Below are 14,366 nucleotides of genomic sequence, written 5' to 3'. Positions count from 1 at the left end.
TGGGACAGTGAAGAGCCTCAGAATCCATGACCTCCAGAAATGAGAGAGAAGGATGGCTTTGTCATAGACGATTCAGGACTCTTTGGTCTTGTGGATTGAAACTGCGGTACACATGTGAATATACAGTCTAAGACTAGATTTAACCAGGCAGGCAATCATAGCAGTTGTAGTAGATGACAGTGCAAGTATGTGGAGGAAATGTCTGTAATTCCGCCCCTCATATAAACTTTCTGCTTGCGCTGGTCAAAAAAAAAGGCTACCTATATTGATTCCTTTAAAAGCTTAATATTAGTCTGGGAATATTTTTATAGGGTATGTGTGGTTTAAAGGTTCTGCTGATGGCAAGGTTTTGTTTGAACGAGTCATCAAGGTATAGAGTACTTTCTTTTAGTGCATCCATATGGATTTGCAAGTAGTTATTAAGCCCACCTCGATAAACATTATTTCTTTTTTATCCACAACCACAAGTTACCAAAAATGTAACTCAAAGCAAAGAGTTTTGGGGCTTTTCAGATTGAAATTGTTTACCCAGGGCCACTGTTAACTCTGCTTATTCTATGTTTTTCTGTATTTTATACTTTACCCTCGGTTATTATGGTGCTATTTGAATTATTGTAAATACGAGTTTCCTAGTCAGAAATAATTTTGATACCCGAATTTCTGAGTTGGGCTGGCCATAAACATGGCGTAGGGGAAAACGATTGCTGCTGCGACTGCTATTCTTTATTATTTTTTCCAGAACAGCTACACCACCTTGTCTTGTTATTAAAGTAGTACATATTTACATATTTGAATATCCATTTGAAGCATATTGTATGTTACATCGAAAATAGCCTGTATTTGACTGAAATTACAGAATCGTTAGCATTTTATTAGTTACATTTTATTCAAAATTAACTATCTTCAATACATTTTGGCTTTAATAAGATTGGTCCCACTTTATATTAGGGATCTTTGACTACTATGTACTAACATTTAAATTAATAATTTGATACAATGCACTTATTGTGTACAGACATGCTTTTAGATTGTACTTATATTAAAAAAGATTCCTGCATTTGATTACAGCTTATTAATTAATTTCTGTTATTGGACTGGTAACATTCCATTGAACATTCTATCTGTCGATTAACAAAAGTTTGCTGTGCAATTGCAGATGTGACCTACTGAGATAACCGACAGTAAGTGCCCTACCGAAGGGCAAAACGGTGATTGGGCAGGAAATGGTTCATAGCGGCCCCTCGGTGTTCTTCTAGCCTGCAGTGTTTGTGTCAGATCCCGAACCGCGAGACCACTATCATTCCAGAGCATCAAGTCAAGTCACCTTCATTTATATAGCGCTTTTTACAATACAGATTGTTCCAAAGCAGATTTACAGTGATAATAGGAAATTAATGCAACAAGGATTGTTTTGGCTGTACAGCAGCTCTAGAATAAAGTCATTGTTCTAGCTTAAGTAAGTTTTTAATTGGTTGTGGCCTATTTTGCTCATTTTAATGCAGACAAGGAAGAAATTAGTAAAATCATATCTCAGCCACTCCGCTCACCAGGAATCACTCTAGGAAGTCGTCGCTGTTCTCATTTGCAGTAATTAGACCCATCCTGAGATAGTTCATCAGGGATCGTCTCTCACCGAATCATCTAGACGTCGACATACTCCTCCACCTGTCTGGACTGCAGGAGGCTCTCCGGGTAGCTGTCAAATGCAGTGTTTCATACTCTATACGAGTTGCACTATGCCCTCGTTTGGTATCATACCTTCTTCAACGACGGGGGCGGTAGTTCTCTCCGCCTCAGGGCCCATATCATCTCTGTCACGGGGCCCGTACCTTCCCCCACGGTGGAGCTCATGCAGTATTGATGGAGCAGTAGTGCTTTACGGGGACACTGTAATTACGTCCCTTCATAAGGCCAATTTTGGCTGGGTGGGCTCATAACCTTTCTTGGCTGTATGTGCATCAGGGGGCCCATGAGACAGAGTTCATTAGGGCCTGACACCGCACTAGACGGGGAGTAATGGGCCGAGGCGAAGCGTGCTGTTTATCTTAGGCCATAGAGGCTAATGACGGGGCGTACTGTGTGTGTGCGTGCTATTGAGCTGGCCTTGGGGGTGGAGAGATTCCATTAATAGGCAAAAGGCGTGGGACACCACTTTCTTTATTAGAGCTTTTGAAGCTGGCTGATTGCTCACAGCTCTCCATACAGCTGGGGGCTTATTTATTTATTTATGCCCCATCCTGACAGAGGCGACGGCGCTGCTCTTTCAAAAATGTGCTTTGAGGGCAGTGATAAACAAATATCATATATGACATGAATGTGACATAAATGCTTTATATGGCCCAACTGTCTTTCCCTAGATATACTATAATTAATTTGATCGCCAACAATAATGAAAGTAAACGCACTTGTGACAAATACACGACTAGGCTTGCATTTCTGAAGAAGGAAATTCCAGTGCATTAATGACAGAAAAGAAGTAGCGTTAGGTTTAGGGATTATGTATGGGTTCTGTGTAAATTAATTGCCATTGTTAACATGTTGGTAATGGGGTATTCTGGGTAGTTTCTAGGGTGTTCTGGATGGCTGCTTATGGTGTCAAGTCAATATTATCTGGAAACGTTAGCCCCCTTTTCAATAAAATGAAAAGTGTATAAAAATGAAATTTATACACAAGTTTTCAAAAGTTTTGGGTCTGTAAGGTTTTTTAATGTAGTCTCTTAAGCTCACCGAGACTGCATTTATTTCATCTAAATACAGTAATAGAAACAGTAATATTGTGAAATATTAAAATAAATGTTTATAGATGTAATTTTTTCCTGTGATGCAATGAGTTGAATTTTCAGCATCATTACTCCAGTCTTCAGTGTCACATGATCCTTCAGAAATCATTCTCATATGCTGTGCTCAATAAACATTTCTTATAAATATAAATTTTGAAAGCTCTGCTTAATATTTTTGTGGAAACTGTGATAAAATTTGGTCAGGATTCTTTAATAAATACAAAGAAGTTCAAAAGAACAGCATTTATTTGAAATAGATTTTTTTTAAAGTAGAAAGTATTTAAGTATTTATTTATTTATGTATGTATGACCCCCAAACTTTTGAACAATATTCATATATAAAATATATTGGACTTATGATTTTGGCAGGTAGGGGAAAATATATATATATAGTATAATAGTATAATACTTTTATAAGTATTATACTTTATATATAAAAGTATATATATCAAAAATCATATTGTATTCAGAAATCCTAAAATCCTAAAATATTGCGAAAAAACTGCAATAAATCACATCCCCCCAAAAAACATTTTCATCCATCTTCATCATCAAAAAGACTTTTGAAAGACAAAATGCAATTAAAACTCATTAAAGAGAACTAAATGACAATAATATATTCATAAATGGAAAGAAAAGCCCTAGCAGAGCAAACAATTGGCCTCAATCAGTCAAGTGAAGCCACATCATCAAAGTGTCAATGGCGTTGAATAACAAATGCACTGCAGCTGTTGCTTAGGACAGAGCATAATGGTTTCGATAGACCAACGGGGCACGAAGACCCACGCAAATGTGTTGATCTGATGCATGGAGGCAAACGCGGCAAATGGAAGAGGGCTTGGACAATTAATAAACACGGGTCTCAAATGGACTTCTGTTGATCGCCGAGGGACCAGCTGAGACCGAGTAGTGCAAGTAGCTCGTTTAGTCGATGCAAATGTTTCATGCATTACTCTCTGTTGCACTCCATGGGTGTGCACTAACATGCCGAGGAGGCTGTCAAAAACCTCGCTTTGATCACGCAGCAATGGGCCCCAACGGTAACATCACAGCCGAGCAGCAAAGCAGGCAGTTAGGGAAGAGGGTAATATTGCACTTTGCCAAGGACTGCTGTGCGTGTGTGTGTGTGTTCACTTGCTGGCCAGAGCCAGATTGCTTTACTGATATAGGAAGATCTTAAAGTAGGTTAGATCCAACATACACATGTTCTCCTGGAAAATCCCTTTACAAAATGCACCATCAAAGACCGATAATCTCAGTCAGGACCTCTGACCCTGTTCAAACACCCACAACCACTGTGGCAACACTGTCCCCTTTGTCCATTTAAACCCTATACTCAAAACAGCTGTAGTGTATAGATACAGCTTGAGGTCATATGGTTTACTACTTTGATATTTTGTTCTGTTTCTAGACATCTAGAATGAGGGTACAACATATACTCAAGCCCCATGCTGCACAAAACCAAAATACATTAACTACACCAAGTAAAACAACAAAGAAAACAATGTGATATGAAAGTGTCACAAAATATCAATGCTGTTCTGCTCTGTGTGCCGCACCCAATGTGACACTTTAACTCTGTGTCCCATGAAGGCAATTTCAAGGTTTCCCCGGAATCTTCCACAGTAATATATAAGCTTTGTTCCAAAATACAGTGTGCTGCCTCACTGTATACTGCCTACATGGTCAACTCATCCAAGGCAGCATCCTGGAAACTCAAGTGTCTGAATTAAAATGCTCTATATAGGCAGGAACTCCTCTGCACATCAATGCTATTAGTACAGAGTGCATGGGAAACTCAATTTCTATTCTATTCTATTCTATTCTATTCTATTCTATTCTATTCTATTCTATTCATTTTGATTCTCAAAATGTGAGAGGAATACTAGTATCACTGTAAAAAAAAAAAAAAAAAAATAGGGCACAATGTACTGAAATATAAAGGAATTTTCAGTTTTTTTTTTTTTTTTTTCAGGTTTCTTACCTGTATTGTGAATTATGCATTGCATTGTATTGTTTTGGGGTTAAAGAAATTACTGGATAATGGCAGAAAATGGCCAGAACATGTTCCGTTTTTATTTTTTTACATAGCGATACTCTAATAAGCATACATTAATAGTAAGCAAACATTCACATATTTTTGAGGATTTGGTTGGCAAAATATTAAATGAAGCAACATTTTGAATATTGTGATGTTCAATATTGTATATGTTGATAAATATCACAATATTATTTTTTATTATTATTATGTATTATTTATTTTTACTGTCATGAAATTGATTAAATATATCTTATTGTGTTCTTTTAGTGATAAACCTTATAGAAAATGTGCCTTGTTAATGTTTTTAACTTTATATAACTTTGACTTGATAAACCTGATAACTTGATATTATATTTTTTACAGTGTTTTATTAAGTGCACTTAATATTTTAAGTATGATTGGCTATGAGGGCTGGTTGAAATGAATGAAAAATCCCCCTTTAATATCATGATATATACTGAATATTCTCAAACAGCTGAAAACTATACTTTGTTTTATCTTTTTTTATCCTTTTAGAGCCCCTGGTCTCTGCATGCTGTCTATGTGTGGAAGAAAGCAGTGTGAACATCCTATTCCATGGAAGAAAGTCATAAAGGTTTGAATGAAGCAACATGAGGGAGAACAAATCATTTTGTGTCAACTTTTATATTAATACAGCCATCTACAGTAATATTGTGCTCTAACAGATGTTTGAGTAACAAGTGAGTGCATCAAAATTTAGAAATAGGTTAATTACCATTATGCAACCACCTTGTCTTTGATGTCATTGCAACAACATTGTTCATTTGAGTCATATTGCATATCAAATGTCAACTCAGATCAAAACTATATGACAACATGAGATTAAGTCAGCAAGAGTTTTTACAAATGTCAAAACACAACCCACAATGCAGTTTACTTTTTAATGATCTAGAAGGGGTGTCATTGCTTTTTGTCAGGATGCAATTCAATTTGTAGTTGCTGCAGTTGAATATCAATCAGGTTTGACAAAATTAGAGAAAAAAAATTTAAGTTACTCCCAGTCCTATCTGAGCTATCGTTGTTGTTGAACACTTTAAATTGGAAACCTCAAATGTACCAACAGCTGTCATGTGTGGCTATTCCCTCTAGCATGGCTGGACTGGGATCTTATGATTGTCTTATGATTGCATCGGATCCTGATGGCTACGGGGAAAGTAGGGTGATTATTTCTGCTTGGACCAATGGGGAGCAGGTGAAGAGCTAGAGTAATTAATATCTGTCTTTTCAAGCCTGTATTTTGGCGCTCAGTGCCTGTGCTTGGAGAAATCAAAAGTATGAGGGTATTGTCTTTGCCTGTGGGAACGTGCTACACTAATGCGTGGAAAGACAACACACACATGCGAGTGTGTCTACTCTGCTTTGTCGATTTCAATTTTGGGCCAAGAATGTGCACCTTGCTAATTCCTTTAGCTTCTTTTTACTCAGCATTCACTTTGAGTGGACTGTGCGTTTTCTGCGACACACAACTTGCCTCGTTTAGCATATGAGAACCAAACACCAGAGTACTAAGATGCTAATGTCCCATCTAAACCGCAAGCTAATGATGTTGCATGGCATGACAAACATCATCAAAGTTGTCTACACATGTCATGTTTATCATTAGCAATTCAATTTTGTTGCATCGGTCACAGTGTAGATTCCATAAATGCTCCACGCAACATTATGCAATGCTACAAAACTTGAATAAATATACAAAGCTTCATTCCAGTTTGAAAACTACATGCACTGAAAAAAAAATTGGTGTAGGATTCATTTTGAAACGATTTTACTCAGAAAAATAAATTTCACAAATAATTACAAAGAAAACCGTGTTGAGCTCACATTTCTGGTTGTTGTACAGCTAAAAAAAAGTTGGAAGAGAACTGTCACAAACTTCTGTAGCGCAATGATTTATAGGCAATATTAGCCCAAAATCATGCATGGATGCACTCTCTTCAAATCCATTGGAAATTGTATACCATCGAGGCACCTTTGGCATACTCTTTTCATCATACTATGATTTGAGACACACTAATCCTAATCTCACATACTATTTAGGATGAATAATATGCAAATTGGGATGTTGCCACGGCTAGAGGTGCCGCATACCGACAAACTTTCTATCACTCAGCTCTTCTCAGCCAGCCCAATCACGGCGTGTGTGTACTTAATTGGAAGGCACTGAAGGATGAAAAGACACTTCTGGTGGTGAACCAGGCAGAGCATGTCAGAGACACATACAAGCTGCAATATGACACTGAAGGAAAGCCGATGCTGAATAAACCTTCCCTGACCAGAAACAAGATTTTATAAGGGGCTAGTCAGTCTGCAGAATTATATTAAACATCAGAGGGCAGCGCTGGCTGGTGTCAAAGGTTTGTGTTAAAGGAAGATTTCACCCAAAAATGAAAATATTGTCATTATTTACTTATTCTAAACCTGTATGACTTTCCTTCTTCCGCAGAGCTTTCAAGCTTCAAAAAGGTTGCAAAAGCATCATAAAGTATCATAAAAATGTTGGAATATTGAATATTCCAAGTCTTCTGTAGCCATTCAATGACTTTGTGTGAGAAACGAACTGAAATTGAAGGCATTATTTTTTGAACATCTTGATATCTGATCATTAGAGAAGAAGCAATGCCCAATTTGTGAATGAATCATTCTTTAGAGGAGGGTGGGGTTTTTAAAAGTGATTTTCAGTTGATTTGATTCACAAAATTATTTGTTCACAAATTGGACGGATTCAACATTCAGGTTCAGCTGACTGAATATTTTGAGTTGATCTTTCCAATGAATCCATTGATTTGATTCCCACAATAATTTGTTGGATTCAATGCTTAGGTTCAACTGACTGAATCTTTTGAGTTGGATCTGTTGATTTGATTCACAAAATGATTTGTTCACAAATTAGATGGATTCATGTCACTGTGATTCTTTTGAGTTTGATCTTAACAATGAATCAGTTGATTTGTTTCCCACTATGATTTGTTAACGAATTAGACTGATCCTGACTCACTAATTCAATGATCTTTTCACAACTGAAGGGGAAGATTATCCGTGAGTAATGGCTTGTCTTAGCCTGTTTCTCACACAAACCTATAATCCAACACCAGACTTGAAATATAGCACCTGGACCACGTATGATGCTTTTATTGTGCTTTTCTTCTTCTTCTTTATTAAGCTTGAAATCTTCAGTTCTTCAGTGCAATTCGAAATGTATGGCAAAGGGTGATTTGAACAGTTTGGATTTCACAGAAGAAAGAAAGTCATACAGGTTTGGAATGACATGAGGGTTAATAAATGATGACACAATTTATTTTTGGGTTAACTATACCTTTAAATGCTTTTTAAAAAAGTCTCAACATCATGCTTATTTTTGGTCTTTTTTTTAATATCCTCCCTCTTTTTAATCAAACACACCTTTGAAAGTATAGACTCATCACTTGTCACTATTAAAATGTTGATTTGGCTTTAGCTCATCGTGATGCCGAGATGACTGTGTGATGATGTTTTTCCAGCAAAACAATAACAGCAATATGACTAGCCAGGCTAACCGCGCTGATCTAATCAGTCTCACAATCTGTTTTCTTCCGGTACTGTCGTTCAGCAGCGGACTCTGTTTACTCAAATAAGCTCCAAAACACCTCAGCTCAGATATTAATCCCTCCACATGATCAAACAGAAGGAGGGAGGAAGATAGAAAATAAGAGAGATAAAGGGAAACCGAGGAGGAACAGAGGAAGAAGGAAAATGAGTGAATGATCAGATGAGCCAGTGGGAGATAGAGAGGTGATTGTAGGCTAGTTGTTTAATAATTCTGAAACACAAAAGCGTGATAATAATAGTAATATTAAAACAAACCCTTTACACTTGAGGTTTGTGATAAATGTAATGATTCTGGCAGTATTTTACCATCTATTATTCTTCCATAAACTGCATATATTAATTATATATATCAAAAAATCATTATACCACGCATTTCTATGGTGTTTGTCACAATTATGTTCAGCTTGCTTTAGTTTGTGGACTTTTAGTTTGCATTTAATCAGTTCCTGTTTTCCTTTGTTCATTTTCCCGCTCCTCCTTTGTTACCATGGTCACCCTTATTATGAGTTATTATGAGGGATTAATTACCTGTTTGTATTGTTTGCATCCTTTATATCATAATGTTCATTGATGGTTGTTGTTCGTGTTTACACGCTGTTTTGCATGTTGGCTTGACATTCTGAGTTTTTAATAAATCTTATGTTATGTTCTAATCATCTTCGTCTTCCGTGGAGTTTAGCGCTACAGAACAACCGACCTCTAAATGGATTATGCAGCACGATTTGCTCTTGTGGCTCAAAAGATTTTTTGATATATACGGAGGAGTTCTGCTGTCTCGCCATCACCTGCCTCTTCGACGGCGAGAACCCTGAAGTCATTGTTCTGGATCGGGTCAAACTATCACCATCGCTTTGACCTCCCAGACACCACTGATCTGAACTGGAGAGATGCCATCATTAGGTTTCTGGAGAGTGTCTTGCCCCGGTCCAGAGCACAGCCAGACTCAGAGCCGTGGAGAACTTGTGTGAACCGCAACGTGTCAGCCAGAGCCAGAGGAGAAGAGGACAGAGCTGACCCTCAACCCAGAAGTGGACCTCCATCGTGAGTTTGACCTGTTACATCAGCGGACAAGGGAGTAGTGAGTACGGAAAATGAGGACTGGCTGATAGACTTCAATGAGGAAGTATTGACTCCCACCCTATCCCGCCCGGTACCTTCATCATCGCTGCTTTTGGACAGCACTAATGACTGTATGAACAATGATTACTTCATTTCATCGATCTACATGGACTGTGTTATTCTTACCGTTGTTTTGTCAAGTTTTGTAGCTATTTGCTATTTTTTTTTCATGAGAATAGTTCAAAACCTTTTTCATAATGTTTTTAAAGGGGTGGTTGAATATGATTTCACTTTTCTAACTTTAGTTAGTGTGTAATGTTGCTGTTTGAGCATAAACAACATCTGCAAAGTTACGACGCTCAAAATTCAAAGCAAAGGGAGATATTTGCTTTTAAAGAAATTACTTTTTAAGGACTACTACAAACGGCTGGTAGGGACTACACAAGCTTCCTCCCGGGTTAGTGACATCACCAACCCTATAATTTACATAAACCCCGCCCCTGGAACACAATTTATAGATTATTAAGAAAGAATGCTAATCAATGATATACGCATAAGCTACATAAATTCATCTACTAACCATTCAGAAATGTTGTACATAAAAGGCTAAACGTTTTTGAAAATTTCAGTGCATGTCTGTGTGAGGTAAAAGGACACGAGCTCTTGAAGCTCCGCCCCCTGTGCCGGGAGCAGCATCTCATTTGCATTTAAAGGAACAGGCACAAGAACGGTGCGTTTTCACTCACCCTCAAAAAGTGACATCTTTAACATGCTATATAAAAAATATTTGTGGGGTATTTTGAGCTAAAACTTCACATACACACTCTGGGAACATCAGAGATTTATTTTACATCTTGTGAAAAGGGCATTTTACCACCCCTTTAAGAGTCGTGACATATTGCGTAACTACAGAATATTTGGATAAAAAGATTTGAAAGGCTTCTTCATACTTCATTATGTATTCTTCATAGCTAGATTAGGTATTTTGCATCATAGCTGTTGCTGTATTGTGTTTTAGCTAGCTTAACACTTATAATGGAATGACTTGGTTTTAGAAAACAAGCTGAGAGAGATGTGTGTGTGCTTGTCACCGGACTGTATGTGATGTCCCTCTCAGCCCCAGCAGTTCTAATTGATGATGCGGCATCTCAGTCATGCTCTCCGGCCAATCTGCCTCCTCACAGATGGCTCAGTTTGGGCCACATGTGAGAGCCGCTCACTCAATATCTGCTTCTAAAGAAGGTGCTGGCTTATTTTAATAACGCTTAGTGTTTGTTCGGCATGAATTAGAGATGTACATGCAGGTGGCTTGCTTTGCCTGAGCCCCTCTTCACCACCCTGTCAGAACGGTTTTAGAGAGCCGTCTTAAATCTGATGTTATACGGTCAGCTTGTGAATATCATCATGTCGATATGTAACCATGGTAAACAATCACTTCTTAGATGTATGGATTGGTAGATCGATCTTTCTTGGATAGACGAATAGATATTTAAAGACGCTGCAAAAACTAATTCATAGACTAAAACCCTTACTAAAATTGGTTAAAGCAAGAAAAAAATGCAATATATATATATATATATATATATATAAAAAAAAATCAGATATTTTACAAGAAAAAAATGCAGATATATAGTGTGTAATATATGTGTACTGTTATTCAAATTATCATTCTAATATCAAATTAGAATTTTTAACTCAAAAACAAAACAAAAATACAGATAGATAGATAGATAGATAGAGAGAGATAGGGTCATGTCATAACAAACAGGTATCTGGATCAGAGCATGTTTGCTGTTGTGACATCCTCATAAAAACCTGATTAATGACTAGTAATCAAGTTAACACCTGCTTTATACCTGCACAAAATCTGGCCCATGGCACAGGACTCAAAGCAAGCAATGCTGCTAATTAAATAAAGCCAGCTTGTGTTTTTTGAAATCTCAATAGAACTGACCTGACATCTCTAACAGATTCAGATTCACCATATTATCCTTCTTTCCTCAGAATTCTCTTTCTCATTCAGCATGCACTGCAATAACCTGATCGCATCTGATGCGCCTTTAATAGAGACTGATCTTACCACAGGCAGACAGCAATCTCCGCTTAAGTAAACAGCATGTGAAAGGTATTACATTGTGTCAGTAGAACCGCTGAACCTGCGTTCACCTTGTGTTCTCCGGCTTGTCTGAATAAGGAAAAGGTTTGTGTGTTTTGTTTACCCTTCTAAACACTGAAATTATTTTACGAGATGTTGTAGACCGGCCTCGACGGAGCCATAGACCTGTAACCTTTCAGATGGCAACAAAATACTTTCTACCTTCTAAAAGACTTTCTGTGTGTGGTGTAAGGCTTAGCAGTGCCCTTAATATTCTCAGGGGGCGTTGTTTGGGGCAATAGCCTGAAAAAGTTACCTAAAAATCGTAAGGAAGAATGTTGAGCCAGTCGAGCCCACAGGATCTGCGCTGGTCGATTATTATTTCCCCAGTCAGCTCAAGGAAATGATAGGTTTTCATATTTTCTGAAGCAAATGTTGAGTGATGCTTGCTTGTGCTAAACTCCCAACTATAACTCAAGGGTCTGAAACAAACTATGTGAACATCAGGCACTTAGTTAGTTTTTTTTTTAAATTAGACTTGTTTTCCAGTACTGGTAAATGTTACTTAACGAGTCCGTCCTTCATCTGTTTTATCACATAAAAATAACAGGACACCTCTCCTCAACAAGCTGCACAATTTAACCATTTGTATTCACATTGCTTGCAAAATTTTTAATACTTAGGGGTTATTGATTTGAACAAACCCCTAACCCTGAGCATGAACAATGGCCCATAGCAGCACTAAATAGGCCTATGTGAAATGTTAATAATCAAGCATTTGACAATTAGGCTAAAGCTCTTTATATTCAGACAGTACATGCTGGCTTGGTGTACTTCCTGTTAGCTGCAGGATATGTAAAAGCAGCCCGTCTAATCTGGGTTTGTGAGCGTCTACAGTTTTTTTTTTTTCTTACTTATCCTGGATTTCCCAGAATGTTTAATGAGAGCGGTGAGGCAATCTGGCGAGACTTGAGTCTGCTGTCCATGTTAAAGACAAGTCTGCTGATTTGTGCCTAAGGGGGACATTTTACACCAAAACAGCTCAGCCTCTCTGGTGGGTGAAGGCCACTTGAGACAGACAGCGACGGGGGATGGAGGGAAGAGAGACAGACAGACTGAAATATGACTGAAGTAGAGGAAAAACACAAAGAATTGACGTTCTAAAGCCTGTTTAGAGATTTAGGTCTGATGTGAGATGACACTTTTACATTTGCTGATGATGTGCATGACGCTTTCTCATGCAAAAGTCGCCTCCATGATGCTAGGATGTGTGGGTGGTTGCCAAGGCATTGTTTTGCAGCTGCTAAGATGTTCATTTAGTGTGTTATACTGTACATTTGCTAGGCTGGTTTATTAAGGCATTGCCAAGTGGGTTATACAAGGGTGTTCTAGGTGGTTACTAACTGGTCAGGTCAATATGAAACTTTAAGGTCGCATTAGCCATTCATAAGTTCTTAATTAAAGGGATAGTTCACCCAAAAATGAAAATTCTGTCATTAATTACTCACCCTCATGTTGTTCTAAACCTGTAAGGCTTTTGTTCGTCTTCCGAACACAAAGGAAGATATTTTTGATGAAATCTGAGAGCTTTCTGTCCCTCCATTGACAGCTACCACTTTGACACTTCAAAAAGTTCATAAAGAGATTGTAAAACGAATCGGGCGGTTTAGTCACAGTTTTTCTGTAGAGACTATTTATCTGAAATTTGGACTACACTGCTCGATTCATATGAATTAGTTTTACAATCTCTTTATGAACTTTTTGAAGCATCAAAGTGTCAGTTGCGTAGCTGTCAATGGAGGGACAGAAAGCTCTCAGATTTCATCAAAAATGTCTTCTTTGTCTTCCAAAGATGAAGGAATGCTTAGAGACTACCAGTTAGTTTGGAACAAACTGGTTAATACCATCTTAGATAGATAGATAGATAGATAGATAGATAGATAGATAGATAGATAGATAGATAGATAGATAGATAGATAGACGGACAGACGGACGGATGGATAGATCACGATGTATCACAGTAAAAACTGCATCTTTGCCAGTGGACACATTCCAACCATTACTGTATTATAAGTATTTTGAGTGTAAACCTCACTGAAGTTGGTTAGTTTCGTGCTTATAAGAAGATAATGTGATATACTGATATATATTGTGTTGGCATCATGGCATGAACAAGTTTTTCAGGTAAATCCGGCTTATGATGTTATCGGTTTACCAATTTAATTTCAGCTTTTACCCTGCTCAGATGCTTACTGAAATTGTTTATATTGGTTACACTTATTTATACTAAAAAGCTAAGTAACGTATGCATAGATGATGCAACTGGTCTCTTGATATATCTCATATGGAATTTTCAGGCCGTTTTATCATTCACAAGGTGAAACTCGTAAGTCTGAAATTTGCAAGTAATTTGCATCATTTGAGGCAAACACAGAATGATTTGTGATACAAAATTTAAATACTCTGGGTTTGTTCAAATCACTCACCTTAAGTATGAGCAATAGTAATAGTGATCTTGCCAGAGCAAACTAAATATTAATGGACAAAGAGACCAAAGCTCAGACATGCAAGCACAGGAAATGGTGTAGACTTGGGGGCTGGGGTGGATCCTGGGATAGCTTGAGGACTGGAGACATCTTGTGTCTGGCTTCCAGCTCCTACACACAGCAGAGAGAGGGCTTAACCTCCTGCTGAGCTCCGCTGCCTCGTATCCCACTGCAACACACACACACACACACACACACACACACACACACACACACACACACACACACACACACACACA

The sequence above is a fragment of the Abramis brama genome (genome assembly GCF_963993115.1).
Source record: "Abramis brama genome assembly, chromosome: 2".
Taxonomy (NCBI): domain Eukaryota; kingdom Metazoa; phylum Chordata; class Actinopteri; order Cypriniformes; family Leuciscidae; genus Abramis; species Abramis brama.
The sequence above is the reverse complement of the archived record's forward strand: the minus strand, read 5'-3'. Positions refer to the sequence as shown.